At 42.2% G+C, this 17,104-nt stretch overlaps 1 protein-coding gene across 1 annotated transcript in view; it reads right to left on the reverse strand.

The window, feature by feature from the left end:
• Positions 1-17,104, reverse strand: part of LOC126397843 (calsyntenin-2-like) — a 351,479-nt gene that overhangs the window by 100,051 nt on the left and 234,324 nt on the right. The gene's annotated exons all lie outside the window — the stretch shown is intronic.

Here is a 17,104-nt window from a genome sequence, read left to right on the forward strand (position 1 = left end):
AACAGGACGCCTCAAGGTGACTGGAGAAATTTAACTCTAATTGGCAACTGGGTGGCGCTATAACAACAGAAAAATACTTCAAAATGGCTAAAATGCGACCGATCGCTGTGGCTGCAATCGTACTATCAAATTCACAAAAACGCTGTCTTCATGGGTTCAGTTGAGTATTTAATCTGCAATTTCCTATGACCTGTATCCCAAACACACACCATGTGAAACTGTATATGGGCAACTGTGCACTCAATGGGTATGGACTAGTTACAGAATTTATGATGTAGGGATACACTGCTGCTTGTTGTTTTTCTGTGTCTGGTAAGGTGTCCTTGACTGCTCTGAAAGCCGCCCATAAATATAATGCATTATTACTATTATCATTAGTAGGGCCTCCCAAACTCCATAATGCTATAAATAACTGCAGCATAAGGGTTGATTTTTGCAAAGCTGAAATATGACTATGTGCACTTACTACATTCACTAAAGTATTGTATTCCTAAAGGGTAGCTTTTGCATTTTCTAACCTTGACCCCCACTTTTTGTGTGTGTGTCTAAGTACACACCAGTTTTTGGAATTGGTCCAGTATTGACTAAAACAGCTGCAGCCAGCAGTGGATAAACAGGTTTTAATGTAAACTCTGTGGGCACTTGTACACCATCAATTTTCATACACTAAAAAAGCTTGTTTTTGCCACTGACAGGCTCAGAGTGTTTTGTTTTCTATAACTGTATAAGTGTCTGGCAACATACTGAAACATCCATACAGAGGTCGACCTTTGTGTTAAAGAGTAAGATCCTTTTTGTTTAACATCAAACAGCCCTGAAATTGCCATCCTCAAACATGCCAGGCTCCATTTAAATAAATGGTAATTTAAGCGTGTATTCAGCCAGTTTATTTTCTAATTTAGGGAATTAAGAGTTTATTGCAACCAACCCAGAGATGGCTTGTTGGAACTGTGGAGAAAAAAAAAAGTAATGAAGCTTTCTTTTAATTTTGTTTTGTTTCAGATAACTTCCAAAGAGCGTGTTTTAAAATGACTGGTTATTTTAATGTAGTCTGGCGGGTTTAATGATAGTAACTTCGGGGCTGTTTTTGTTTAAACAAAACAAATCTTACTCTTTAAGAACATGGTCGACCTCTGTAGCGATCCTTTCTATAAGTTGTCAGACATTTAGAATAACAATCTGAGCCTGTTAATTGAAGGTGCTCAATTGCTCGAAGGGATTACATTGCAGACTGTTTTGCTTCTGCTGGCCACAGTNCGACCTCTGTAGCGATCCTTTCTATAAGTTGTCAGACATTTAGAATAACAATCTGAGCCTGTCAATGTTGTCAAAAACAAACACTTTTAGTGGATGTTAATTGAAGGTGCTCAATTGCTCGAAGGGATTACATTGCAGACTGTTTTGCTTCTGCTGGCCACAGTGGACTCTCTCAATACTGGACCAATTTCAAAGACACAAAAACATAGAAAAATAGATTCCAGGTTGTAAAATACCAAATGGGATTTTCCTTAAAGACAATGCATAGACTCATACTGAAGGTATTCCTCTCAATCATCACTTATGACCCACTAGAAGTGTGAAGCGGCATATGTATCTGCGGAGCCTGTATTCACTTCTCTTTTTATTCCACCACATTATGTGACTATGGCTACTAGTCATTTTTGATACTTTAAAGTACATTTTGCTGATAATACTTCTGCACTTTTACTAAAGATTTTGAATGCAGGCCTTTTCCCTAACTGAATATTTTTACAGCGTGTAGAAGATCTAATAAATTTCTCTGCCAGTGAATTCTCATTCAGTGAATAATTGATGGGGGGTACATTTTCCTCTTCAGTAATACAGATCATTTGTTTTACAGTAGATTATTTCTTACCGCATATGATGTATTCTTTGATGCTATTGTAAGCATGGTTAACATATCACGGTGGTGGTTAACCTGTGATTTTCAGCCCATTTCAGCATCTTTACAAATAGGTCTGTGGCTTTATGGTTCAGTCAACTGAAAGCATCCCATATGTTTTGCATTGCCATTCTGGGCAAGGGTTTACACATGCACACTTAGCCACCATAAAAGGGTTTATTTGAAGTCCGGCTATGTATGAAGCAGCGGTTCCTGTAATCTTCCAGAGCCACTACTGAGCTGCATTTGTGTCCCTGCTAAATAATTTAGTCCTATTTAAGAGGCTCTGAAGGACTCTGCTGCTACTGATGCTATCATCCACAGGTGCAGCATGAATACACTGACAGTACAAACAGGACTAGCGTATTTACACATACAGACATATGTCCAAAAATCACACAGAAAGTCTTTGTATGATGTGAGCTGGATGCATACATTTAGATGGACAGAAAACACATTCAGTACACACACACTCACTACTCATACACAGGCACAGTAACACACAGGCTTGCACTATGGCTCGGCTGTCTTAAAAGCAGTGTGGGTTTAATAGGAAGCTATTTGGTCTCTCTTGAGTAGTGTGCTCGCCTGCAGTACACTGAAGAGAACTCACACAGTGGGCCCAAGAGTTCCTCTCTCTGTGAATGTGAGAGGAAGACGAGAGCAGAGGAAGCAGACATGAAAACGATCATGTGGAAGTAGAAACTCCTCAAAGGGGCTGTGATCATCAAAAAAAAAAAGAAAAAAAAGGAGAAACTCAATGTGTGAAACTCAGCAGGTTTTTGGCATTGTGTTGTAACCTGCATATGAAAAGACGAACATGTACGAATCATGATCTAAATGTTTAGTTTAAATCAGATTTCAGAGGTGATTGTGTAACCACAGATACATAATGTCAGCCTATTACTGTAAGATATGTTGGGATTCACTGGACCACAGATAATTTGTGGTTTGTTACAATCTAAACTGGAACATGTGAAGGCTTTTTCTCTGGGTCTTCCTGTCTGAAATGGTGGCTGAGACTGCATGTTTTTTGTTCATGAAAGAAAGGACAGCCATTTGGCACTCATCTCACAGGACCAGCGCCCTGCCCATGGGCTCAGATTTCAAACTTGACTGGGCACTACTGAAGGAGACGTTTCTGCTCTCCATCAGACTTGCTCTCTCTTCTCCTGAACCTCCATAGAGGTAGGACGTAGGCAGGAGGACCTGCTACGCCCTTCCCCCGTTCTCTCATCTCTGCATGCTCACAGTAGGAGCTGCAGCTTCCAGCAGACATAGAACCTGAAGACCAGACAAGTTAGTGTGCAAACACAAGGTTTGCAACCAACTTTCCAACAACAAGGAGAACCAAGTTGAGTTAGCACCAGACTTCTAACTCTGCAAGGATATCAAGCAACCAGTCTCCTGGGATCTGCACCTTTGGAACAAGGACACAGCAAGGACTGCATTTCCAGCCTTCCACTGCCAGCTAACAAAAGGAGCACAACACAGCAGTGCAAACTAGAAATAATCACTGGGAAACTGTGTGCCCACTTTGCCTTTTCAACCTTTATTTTTTATAGGTCAGTAAGCCTCGACTCCCTTTACTTCCACAGCAAGCAGATATGTGCATTTACTAGACTATCTGTTGGAGAAACTATGTCTCCATTGTGGCTATTTAAAGTACTTTTAAACTGCATAAAAGTACTGTATAACGTATAACGTATGCTTCAAATGAACTTTGTATTGTGACAAAATTTGTCAGATTATCCAACACTGTTTGAAACCATATTTTCAGTAGTCTATTTAAACTGGAGCCAAATAAGATCACTGGCCCAGACGGTCTAAAAGCCAGACTTCTTAAAGACTGTCCTGCTCAACTAAAAGGAGTTTCTGCAAGGTTGTATTAGTCCCTCCTAGACACATGCACAGTGCCAAAATCATGGGAACTCTCAGTAAAAAGGCCAGCACCACAAAAGAAGAAGGTGCAAGTTTACCAAATGATTTGCAACCTATTGCAATAACTGCCAAACTGTGTAAAACCATAGACCGTGTTCTGGCCCGCCACCTGAACAACACTGTGGTCACTATGCTAGATCCACTCCAGTTTGCATATAAGAGCAACAGATGCACCAACGGCGCTGTGCTGACTGTGCTTAATACAGTTACAAAACATCTTGTGCATCCTAAAGGATATGCCGGGGCTTTATTTGTGGATTTTAGCTCAGTTTCTAACTCGATGAAGACGCATATACTCCTGAAAAGGCTGATTGATCTGAACATTAATACAGCATTAGTTCTCTAGACTTTCTTACCTGCCGCCCACAGAGAGTCTGTGTCAGGGGGAGCATGTTGGAAGTGCTCACTGCAAGCACAGGCTGCCCACAAGGATGTGTTCTTTCCCCCTGTGCTATCCTCTCTGTTTACTAATGAATTAATGATCAATGAGAAATATTTTAGATTGTTTAAATATGCCGAAATGGCCTTAGTTGGTCTTTTACAGCAAACACACCCATTAGGTGAAGCTGCCTACCTTGCCCACGCGGAGACCCTTCAAACATGGTGTCGCATAAGCAAGTTGGAAGTGAATGTGGCCAAGACTGAAGAATTATTATTTGCACAAAATGAGATCTGAAGACTGTGGAAAATTTTAAATACCTTGGTATGGTTCTGGACTCCCATGTGACCTTCTCTGGAGTATATTTTCAAGAGATAATCAAAGTGACTCCGTCTCAGTGGCCTTGGTGTTGGTCAGCAGGCTTTAGAATTGGTGTACAAAACTATGGTTGAGAGTGTTTTAACTTTTCACCTTCCTGCCTGGTACAGTCATCTTAACTGTACATCCAAGAATAAACTCTCTAGGATTGTGAAAATGGCAAGTAACATAGTTGGCAAGCAACAAAAGCCCTCCACCCAGCTCTTGACAGAAAGGATGAGGAAGAAAGCGTGCCAACACATTCTCACTCCAACCTCGTCACATATCAGTGTTTAGTCATGCATTTTCCACGTCCAGATATGATTTGAAACCTGGAAACCTTGTACCCTGGGTGCTTGGTTGTTGACGTTCTGAGACGCCTTGCCGAGTTCTGCCTGTTACATGCATTGTCTTCTTTCAAAATACACATCCGTTTTCACAGGAAATTTACCATTTACATACAGTCTCTTTCAGAATAAACACACTACGTCAGTTCAGCAAGGCGAATTGCCTTTTTTTTTTACTCCAGCAACTAAGGCACGTGGTTGACTTTAGGAAAAAAGAACAGGGTTTGGCTTTATAATCTTACAGGACGCTAACACCGCTCTCCTGGGTGAAGGTCAGTGTTTGTTGGACCCATCCATCACCACTCCCAGCCACTCTACTCAGACTTTCCCCGTCTTAACTTTCGTTCTTGTCCTGCCGCGTTTCCCCCTGACGCTGCCCAGTGCCGTTAAATTATAACAGCGACCAGCTGTGTATCATACCAACGTTAAAGGACATCTTTTTTCATCAGTGTCTGCCGCCACAAGTCACTGCCCAAGCACCGGATTCTGCCGAGCTTGGAGTGAGACCAGGTTGGCTTTTTACAATGTTGTCTTGTGTGTTTGGTGAGCCAAAGACAAATGTCCACCCCTGGTGAACAAAAGGGATATATATAATATCTTACTGTATTGTATTGTATTGTATTCTCAGTCCCCTCTGAAGTTTGAATACTTGCTGATGATTTTCTGAGAAGGATAATACGACAAGCATACTTTCTTTTATGCAACAGTGGTTTATAAAGCTGGAAAAGTCTGCAAGATGTGACCTTTGCTCCCAAGCTTTTTGTTTTTTACCTTCACACAACCTCTTCAGCCATGTTTTATGTGTACAAAACCCATTAAGTCCTTTGGATAGAACCGGTACAAAGGTGCACCATTTGCATGAATCATTGCATCTCACCCCTTTCTTGCTTTTCCCCTGCCTGTGTGAATAGGGATTTGAAAAATACAAATCATAAAACACTTGTGCCTTTTAATATTTTACAGATGACACTTTGTATGACCCAGCTCCATAGAAGCATACTAAACACTTTAGTGCTTTTGTGATATAATTCAGATTTCAGTTTTATTTGTTTGAACTGGATTCAGGACACCATCATGTACTGTGACCTTAATAGAAACTGCATGTGCAGTAGTAGCTGAGGGTCAGAACCAACTGCTCAAATTGGGAAGCTGTACTTCGCTGGCACCCCTGTTTAGCCATTGATCTCTGAAAAGTTCCTGCAGCAACCACTAACCAAGTCAAGTCAAGTCAGCTTTATTTATATAGCATTTTAAACACAGAGTTGATCCAAAGTGCTCTTACAGCACACACAGAGAAGAACACAAACAAACGAAAGAAGAGAAACACAATTAAGTAGTATCGTTGGTATCGGGGCAGCGATAGAGAAAGCCTTGTCCCCATAACACTTAGTCCAGGATGTCGGGACAGACAGAAGTCTTTGGTCAGACGATTTCAGTTCTCTCACAGTGTGATATGGGGAGAGAAGTAAGAGGAGGCGAGGCCGTTAAACACTTGGTAGACAAACACCATGATCTTAAAATGTATTCTGTAGCCAACAGGCAGTGTGGAGGCAAGAATGGGGGTAATGTGCTCCTTCTTTTTTTGCTTGTCATCTTCACTGATCTTGCCGGCAAGCTTTTCATCCTCCACAGTCGACTTCATGTTGAAGGCATACAACTCCAGGCCATTCTTAGCAGACACCTTGTCACGCTGGATGTCGTCTTCAGCTTTGTATTTGTACAGACTTTGGTGAAAACTACGAACTTGCGCGAGTTTTCCGCAGAACCGGAAACAACACAAGTCTCGCATTCTACTTATACGTTTTCTTGCAGTTGGCAACCAGCTTGTAAATGCATTACCGCCTTCCCGACCCGGAGTGTGGATATCACCAAGGAGAGAGATGCGCTACGTCAGACTTAATTCGAACATAACTGTTTCCATCCCCCGTTTTGCGAATCAACATTTTTTCGAATCAACCAAAACCCGGCTAAAGCGAGCGTATTTTAGTTTGTGCGAATCAGGGGATTTTAATTCGAATTTTGGTGTTTCCATCATAATTTTGGTTGGATTACCAATTTACTAACTATTTTGTGCACATGGCAAAATATGTTTTTCGATCTCAAAGACGGTCCAAAGACTGAAACATCATCAAAATAAAAGAAATGCATATGGAGCCAGATTGTGCGACACTTGTTTTCTACAATCTCCTGCCAGTGATCAGCACCTCATTATAATTCATGGTGTGTGATGTTTTTATATTGTAAGATAAGTAGAAAGCAAATGGACTCGAGGAAGGAAATTTTGTATGCATTTTTTCAGTGTTTATTCTCCAAATTATATGATTACAGACTATTTTGTCTTCCTGCTAGATTTTGAGAGGCTCGGTGAAATATGTGGATGTTATACTTGCACACAGATGATCTCTCAGGCATTCTGTTTGGTTGTAAGAACTCGGACACACACACTCACAGTGTCCAGTTATAATACTTGGGCATATCCACTGCTCTGTGTGCACCCACATACAGCTGAGGTAAGTTTCCAGCCTCCTCCTTAAAATGAAGGGTGTGAAAAGCAGAGAGTGAGAGATGGTGAGGAAGGGAAGATGGATAGAGGTGCTTAAGAAAATGATGCATCATCACACTTTCACGCTGTTCCTTGTCTCTGGAGGGTGGGGAAGAGTGTGTGTGTGTGTGTGTGTGTGCCATCAGTAAGTTCTTGCATGCTTTTAAAATGTGTATGTAGATGTGTGGACGTGTGGGATGACGGTTATGTGAACATATTGTGTGTGTATGCGCGCGTGTGTGTGTGTGTGTGTATGCAAAAATGCTGACACTACGTTCAAGTAGTCAGAGGGGGTCGTCATTACTCGTCCCAGCCATCAGTGGAAGAGCCAATTTCCATTTAAAAGAGCACTCTGCTCCTCTTTCCCTTCCTTTCCTTTGCTCTCCACCTCTGTCCTCTTCCATCTCTCTCCTCCAGCAAGTTCCATCTCTCTGATTTCTCCTCTTCTTTCCTGGCGGTCCTGCTCTCTCTCTTACCCCACAATGCCCCAAAAGCATTCATTTTAATGCTTTCATGCATGCTCTTTGTACGCCATACAAGAGACTTGACTCTTTTTCTTTTTTCTTTCTTGAGTGCATAGAGAGCTCTTGTTTCGTTGGAGCGCGAGGCTTGCAACAGAAAAAAAAATAGGGCTTTTAAAGTTGGTGGCTGACAAAAATGTGAAAACAAGTCACAAAGTTGAATGACAAAATGAATCGGAGAGGAATCGTTCTTCCTTCCTGAAAGTTCATGTTGGGTTGTCAGGCATTTAGATGGAGGGTGCAATGTTCTCTTCAAATCAGGTACTGGCTGATGTGGACAGAAACATGTCTCCAAATGAATGCTGATGTTGCTCCATATTATTTGCTATTAAGTTTGTCCCGTCAGCTTAGAGGGGATATGATATTATACTATCAATTTCCACAGTTATGCAGACGACACGCAACTGTACATTACGCTGACTGGTAGTGACAGTCTCTCTCATGTTATGGCTTGTCTCTCGGATTTGCATGTCACAAAACTTTCTCTAGCTCAATGAGTCTCAATCTAAGGTCCTTTCTTTTTTGGTCCCCCAAACCTGACCTCCTGACTCAAAACAGAACCTTGGGAGCATGTCCTCAAATGTAAAGCATCCTGCCCACAATTTGGGTGTCATTTTTGACTCTGAGCTCTGATTCGACATACAAATAACCAAGGCTGTGCAATCGTGCTTTCATCAAATTAGAGACATTGCAAAAGAAAAATATTTTTTTATCTCTAGGAGACCTTCAAAAAGTCATTCATGCTTTTATCTCATCATGTCTGAATTACTGTAATTCCCTGTATTCAGGGCTCAGCCAAAAGACCACATCCTGTCTCCAGCTTGTTCAAAACTTGGCTACCAGACTTTTAACTAATTCCAACAGACAAAACCCAATAACACCCTCCCTTACAATGCTACACTGGCTATGCGTTATGTATAAAATTGATTTTAAACTTTCACCAAATACTTTTAAAGCCCTACATGGCCTTGCTCCTACATTCATTGCAGATTTACACACGCCCTATGAGCCTAGCTGCTGCCTGCGCCCCTCAGGTAGGACCCTCCTACCTGAGTGTTCCCGCAGCCTGCCTCATTACAAAAGGAAACCAGGCATTTTCCGTTAGAGCCCCACAGCTGGGGAACTCCTTACCTGAAGAACTCAAGTTAGCAAACTCACTGTCTTCATTCAAAACACTCCTCAAAACATGCTTTTACAGGAAGGCTTTTTTTACAGTAAGTCTGTTGTGTGTCAAGTTTTAATCCTTCTTTTTCAATGTTATTATTTATTTATTGTCATGACAGACTTGGATTTATCTGGTCTTAGCCTATGTTCAATGTTTTTATTGCTGTTTTTAATCTTAATGCTGTCTACTGTTTTGTTTTGCCTCATAAAGCCCTTTGTTAGTGTGTTTTTAAAGTGCTATTCAGACTGTTTCTGCTGGCCTTGGATGACCACAAAGGAAACAAATTCATGAAGAATGAAAACTTGTGAGAAGCATCTCCTGATGTCAGAATCAGTTAGAAACAAACTGGCAACTGAATAAACTTCCAAGATTAAACAGTGTCACATAATATGTGTCCCAATTTCATACTATAGGCCTATACCCATTCTCAGGTTTTGGGTATGTGGTGTGTTCACACAAAATGCTCTCAACGACATAAGAATGCATCCTAAAAATGGTTGGATTTTTGATGTACACTACATTCCCACATTTCAATACACAAAGGAAAAGGAAGCTCTACCCATGGCTACAAATTTAAATTTCAGGAAGTGGTGAGACGGCTCCAGGAACATCTTTGAAAACAAACAAAAAATAGGCATTAAAATATCTAACCACTTTTTTAAACCCCACCCCGACATCCAAGCTAATATGATATTTGTTATTAACAGTGTGTCCCTTTGAAACAAGTTTGAAAACAACATAAATATGATAAATCTCATCTGTCATCGCCGTCTGCTCTGTGCAGCGCCTGCAGTGACAGAAACTATTACGATACTTCTTCTAAAAGTCTCTAATGGGATAATTTCTAATGAAATTGCACTATTTCTCATTCTGCTGGATTCTGTGGAAAGCCTCCTAAAAGACCCCAATTTCATGTCTGGTGTAACTCTAATACTTCTGCCCCCCTTTGCGGATTGAGCGAAAATGACAATTTAATCCTGGGTGTTTAGAGTGGAGACACTGAATCGGCAAAAAGGAGCCAAAAAGTGCTTTCTGGGGCCCCCCACCTTCTCTTCTCTCCGCCTTTATTTTCATCCTGCTCATGATGGCAGCAGACTAAGCGGACTACTCGAGACAGCCCACGTCCTCTATCTCCTCATGGGGGATCCCGAGGGAATCCGAGGCTAGTTGGGATATACGCTGTAATCCCTGCAGCATGTCAGCCCCGGGGTCTGCTCCCCCCCCACAGGGAGGTATTCCAGCATGTTGCTCTTTAGTCACTATCTAAAGCTCATAGCCATGGGTGAAGGCCAGAACATAACTGTGGATTGACTGGTAAACTGACATCACAGCCGTCCGATGTGTCTACATGATTGCAGCACCCGCCCGACGAGACCCTGATGCTTAAAGTCTCTCCCTTGGGCAAAACCTTTACCTCAGTATCTTTTATCTTTTCCTATGCCTTTTTTCTCCTCTCCCATCCAGCCACTCCCCGCTGTTTTATCCCTCTCACATCTCCCTCCCATACTCCCTTTTACTCTCTTTGTCTTTGTAATCATGATCACTCAATGTTGCCCTGACACTCCAGTGGCACTATAAAGAAAACTCCAATCTCAATAGGCAGAGAGACAGCGACCGAGGGAGTGTAATCCCTCTTGCATAGGTCTGTGGGTGTGTGTCAGGGCGCATCATGCTTTAGCACCTAAGCTATGTCCATTCCCTGTTGTGTCTGCAACCGTGTATCGATGAGGTGTATCTATAATTTGTTAGCAGGACTGTGCAAAAGTATCTTCACTCTGCTAACATGCACGGACACACATACACAGACACACTTCCTTTTTATCCATCCGTCGCTCTCATCTGACACAATAAGGTGAACCCATGCTGTCAGGCCCCTCTCTATCTTTTTACTCCTGCCACCATTCATTCATCCCTCCCGCCTGAAGCCAGGGAGGGTTCACATGAGTTGATCCCTGTGACAGCATGTGTGTGTGTGTATTTGGTGTAATGCAATAACAGCGAAAAGTGGAGCAAGAGGAGAAATCTAGTGACTGTGATTTACACAGGAGACTAGTAGATTCCCACTTTAAACCAGTGGTAGATCAGAGAGGAAAGACAAATGGAGAGACTGAGAGAAAACACGAACATGAGGGCGAAGTGATAAGCCAGGTGGAGAGATGAGAGGAGAGAAAAGTAAAGGGGGCCAAAGTAAGAAATAATCAAGCCAACAAAGGGAAGAAGAAAGAGAACAAAATGAGGAGGAAAAAAATGCAGGACACAGACACACACAGGCAAAAGGCAAAAAGGAAACAGCCAATGTAATAAGGGAAAACAAGCTAATACCAGAGAGGGGATGAAAAGTGCTAAAGCAGCAGCCAGACAGCCTCAGTCTGAGATTAGAGAGGAAGCAAGAAAGGAGTAGCAGGTTAGAGGAAATGGGAAAGGGAAGTGCCGAGCCATTTATTTTTCTTCTTCCTCCCTTTAATTCATCCTCTTCCTACTCTTATCAGAGATCAGGACCATTGGCTGCCACACACACACAAACACACCGACACACACACACACACTTGAATAGCATACTGGAGAGTGGAGCAGAAAATGCAGCTCCCTGCCTCAAAGAGAGAAAATGCCTGAGAGGCTGTGTTGATTTCAGATACTCCACCGGAGGTTGGCTCTCAACTTTCCACCAACTTTACTGCTAACACACTGCACTCTGTCCCCGAGCCTCTGACACCCTTTTAGCCAAATATCATCAGATCATATCTTAAAAGCTGAGGTTTAGCTGCTACAACCGTGTTGGGACCAGTTGTTATGATGTCTAATATTAGGCTAATTTTAGCAACCATTAGATAGAGATTACTGTGTGGTGCATATTACTGAGCTAGCTGAGCCATATTTTTTTCTATCGGCTACTTATGTTATTGACAAGGTGTGTCAGGGCTGAATGTGCAGGAATTTTAGGACTAATCAGTGGCTGCTCATGGTACTGCAACTCAAAAAAGATCGTTGTGGCCCAAAAAGCATTTTCCCCATACTGTAGAAGAGATTAGGGTTGCCCCCTAAGAATTGAAGATTCAAATCATCAGTCGGAGACCCCTCAATCGACTGAGATTGAAGAGCCAAGCACTCTTTTTTTTTTTTGTCAGTCAGTGTGCAGTTTAGCCTACTTGTGGGGACATTTCAGTCCCCAGATTTAGTTGCAGAGTTAGTGCTCTTCACTTTCTCCTGAGGAGGAGACGCTTTGCACTGTCAGGCTCCCAGAAGACGTTTCTTCTGCCTTGTGTTTAGAAGTGACAAATTTACAGCTCACAGCAACTTAATGACAAACTGTCTCTGGCTTTTGTTTGCAACCCCGTCTCACTCAGAAGTCATCGAATACCGACTCTTGGGAAGTGACTTCCAGCGTCAGACACTGACAAAAAAAGCAGTCCTTTCACATTGGCATATTATGTGGCTGCTTGCTGTAATTGTGAAATTGTGCAGCCCTACTTGACCCTGACCCGTCCAAGTAGGGCGGGCAGGAGGACTGTGGTGGATTGGTCCTACAAACACTGACTTTCACCCGGAAGGCCAGTGTTTGCTACCTGTATAACTGTAAAGCCAAACCCTGTCCTTATTTCCTAAACCCAACCATGTAAACGTTAACATAACAATGCGCGCTTGTTGTTGAAGGAAAAAATCGTGGTGTTGTACCGATGTAGTGAGTTTATTTTGAAAGAGACTGTATACAAACTGTACATTTCCTGTGAAAATGGAAGTGTATTTTGAAAACAGACAATGCATGTAACAGGCTGAATGTCCCAGAACATCAACAACCAACACACCCAGGGTTCCCTTGCACATAATATCTCGACAGGGACAGTCCATGACCAAATGTTAATATGTGACGAGGTCGGAGTGAGAATGTCAGAACTCTCAAACTATAAATGGGATAAAAGGAACACGTAGTTGAATATTCATATTAAACAGTTTAACCCGATTTGACTGACATGATGCTGAGTCTGGACAGCCCTAAAAGAGACAGCTAAATACCTAACAGGACACCTCAAACTATACAAAACAGTCCATGATCCTTTTTGTATAATGAATTTTGCATTCATGAAGGTTAAAGATTTGTCAGGCCTGTCCAGAGTAAGAAACATAGGAGAGGAGGATGGATGTAACCAACACTTGCTTATGGTTAAGAAAAGATCGTGTTTTGGCTTAAAATACCACATTTTGGTGGCACTATCTCTGTGTCTCAGTAAACACTTTTCATGGCCCCAGCCCTGGTGGAGAATAGTGACAGGTTGCTAAAAAAATACCCACTTTTGGTTCGCTAAAAAGCAGCTGAGAAAAACAGCAATGACTCACTGAACAACAACTGCATTTGGTGTTGTTGGTCTCAAATTGTGGTCTGCAGCTTGGCAAGCGTCTTGTCTCGGTGTCACATCCACCGTCTCCTCCACCTCTTGATGACAAAGTCAGCTTGTATACTACTTTGCTTTAGAAACTGTGATATGAAACATACAAAGGCAACACATTTGTGGCTTACAGAAACATACAATGAGAACATTTTCTTCTGGTGAATGGGCCGACTACCAAATAAGGTTTATCAATTTGTCAGAACTGTGTCACAGAAAAGTTTAGTTAAGGTTCTTGCTGATATGTCTTTGTCCTTTAAAAGTGCTCCTGGTTTAGTGTCTCCCTTTGATTTGTGTGTTAATTAGCACAAGTGCTTCCCCCTGTGCTGATCGGTCATTCTTGTCACTTGTGACAGCCTATTCTTTGCTCTGGACATTTGGAATAAACTAATGAGAGCAACAGCTGTTAAGTTAAATAGCCCGTGTGTGAGAGTAAATCACAACATCTATCTCTCTCCATGTCTCTGCATCTTAATTCTCACTTTAAGACTGAATCGTTGCTGTGCATTCAGCATTTTCAGGGGCAACCAGCTTACAATGAAATGTTCCTGATTCTGACTGTGATGACAAAATGAATTATGGTGGTATTACTGCTGTCACTGTAATGATTTACTGATTATTGGCCTGGTTTATTTTCTATCTAATAAAAAACAATTGCGTTACAGATTTACCCAACAAGCAGCAGCCCAGCTGCCAGAATAAAATAGTGGTACATTTGTACATTTCTGCAAACCGCAAATATTTTACATTTGTACATTTCATACATATGACGAATCTCGGGGCGATTACATGTATATGAGCTGACTTTCTCATCAAGAGGAAGAGGAGATGGTGGATGGAAAGACATTTAGGCGAAATGGCTGCAAAGCAGCAGTTCAATCAGGAGAGACTCATTTTTTTCTCAGTAAAAAGAACATTTATTACTTGTGCACATGCATTTGAAAAATGTGAAAGGTCTTTGGTGATTAGACCCCATTGAGATAGTACATATTTAAGGAGGGTGATGAATCCATAGTAGAATAGGGAATTCACCCCGAGGTCTAGATGCTGGTGCTGGTAGAGGTGGTGAAGATGAGAAGATAGAGATTGTTGCGAATACTGATTGGATAAGTAGAAGAGTAAACACCCAAAATCGGCTGATTAGAGGAAGCAGTGGGATAGAGAGAATTATGAATGCATGGGCACAAAGAAAGTCTTCCTGATTGAACTTATGCTGAGCTTCATACAGCAGCATACCACTGTTCAAGACCGAGAGTTTGTAACTCTAGAGATGGCTTAACCTTACCACACAGTAAACACAGTTCAATCAGGAAGACTTTAGTCAAAGAAAACTTTATTTCCATTTGCTTTATTATGTTAGGTGGTATGGCTCTGTTCTGGGGCCTTTCTGCTTTTCCTCGGGCCTACGCAGAAAGCCTCTTCACGCAGAGCAAACCTCTCTGCCCTTCCAGGTGCAAATGAGGAGATCCTGAGGCATAGAGAGCAAACCTCCCTGCCCTTCCATGCGCCTACATTGAAAGCCTAAGGCAGGGAGAGCAGCAGCAAAGACCCCACGTGAACAGAACAGAGCTAGCCTGGAAACCCAGACTCAAATCTAGAAAGATACTGAGTCTGGCCCCCACCGATACACCCTTCCTACCCAAGGGGCAGCACTAACTGAGGCATATTAAATGCTGCTGCACGCAATTGGATAGCACGATAGCCAATCAAAGCAAAAAATGAGGTGACGTATTCATTGCACTAAGCCCCATTGCAAACCGCACCCACGGCAAAAACGTCCTTCCTGGAAGTGAAGGCTTCTAGGGCAGTCTTCTGTTCCTCTCTCAAGGAAAAAGATAAGTGTAGTTGGCTTAGCGTTTCTTCCAAAACTAAATTGAATGGATGCGGTCCTTTGGCAGCTGCCATCTTGGCTGTTTACTTTTCGACTCCTACAGCGCAGCGCTGTTGTCATCATGTTACACCCGCCCAGAGCCTGCCTCTGTCAGATAGACTGATCTGATTGGTCCGATGGCGATTCAACAGGCTCTGCTCGTCGGGGCCAGATTCCTGTGCAGAGCAAATTCGAATTTGCTAGGGGCGGGGCATCTGGATTTCCAGGTTAGAACAGAGCAGTATCAGTGACAAACAGAAATGACATTGATATGTCAGACACAGCATGAAAAGGAGGAGCTGGGGTGGAGGCAGGTTGCAAAGCAGCTTGCAGAGGAAGCAGCAACAGTAGGCAGGCCAGAGCAGTTTAAATAGGGCGCCCTGAATGAGATTCACCAACTGGTTGCATAGAAAGGAATCATGTGATCTATCAGCTGACACCCTTCCGTCAGTCAACTGCTCCATCAGTTGATTAGGCTGTTTGAGATCAGCTGATGTAGCTGGGATGTTTCAGCGTTTCAACATTACTGCTACATGTGAGAAGTACAAATCTAACATATCTGTGGTCTGAATCAACATACAATTCCAACATTTATTCCAGTAAGTTGTGTGAATCCACTGATTATATTCACTTTGCAGGACATGGAAATGTTTACATTTGAGACAGATTTATTGCAAACATTGGTCCAACCCTTGTTTCAGAAACCCTCTTTCCTAACGAGTGGTATTGACGTGCGGTGCATGCATTTTTAATAACCAGTCACATCTTCTACGCTGCATTTTCCAAAGATATTAATTTTTTATTCAGCTCTTTTTACTCCACACTATTTTTCTCCCAGCATCATCAACACAGTGTCTGTCGATGAACTTCTCTTCATTTGAATTTTGTAGGGAAATAGAGACATCAAACAAAGACGGTATGGAATGTTTTTATACAACAGCCTCACAAGTATCATTCTGTAAAGCCTGCGTACACAAATCATATATTCACTGAACACTGCTGTTGTCAAAGGTAAATATTCAACACCACTTCCTTTTCTCTCCTAATAAGAAATAATGATGGTGTCTCATTAATGCAAACATCTAAAGCATAAACACCTACTGTATGTTGTCGAAGAGTTGAGAAACCTCAACAGCAGTCTGAGGTCCAGACTAATTGCTTTGACTGACAATATCCATGGGGTCATTTTTAATTTGGGGCTGTTTAGAGGTAAAACAGCATGCTAAGACTTGTGTGCACCGACCACACACACACACACCAGCACGTGGACACACACGTACACAAGGCTCAGAGCCACATTCAACACACAAAGGACGGATATGAATATGCTGATTTATTTTTTTCATCAGTGAGGCAATCTGTCACTCAATGCTGGAGCTAAGCTGTGTGTGTGTGTGTGTGTGTGTGTGTGTGTGTGTGTGTGAGTTTGAGAGATAGAGAGCTTTACTGTAAGGGGGTAGCCAGCATCACATTCACACCAAATAGAAACGTCTTTTGAGTTGCACACTTAAGACCTTTACATGCTGAGGGATAATTGCAAGTCCATGAGTGAGTGTGTGTGTGTGTGTGTGTGTGTGTTCTGGCTCATATTTCTAGGCAAGCTCATTGAGGTTTAATAGGACAATAAGGCAACACATTGGTCATGGACTTTCCAGATATGACGTGCAAGGTACCCTGAGTGCGTTGGTTGTTGCCTG

The sequence above is a fragment of the Epinephelus moara genome, chromosome 2 (genome assembly GCF_006386435.1).
Source record: "Epinephelus moara isolate mb chromosome 2, YSFRI_EMoa_1.0, whole genome shotgun sequence".
Lineage (NCBI taxonomy): Eukaryota > Metazoa > Chordata > Actinopteri > Perciformes > Serranidae > Epinephelus > Epinephelus moara.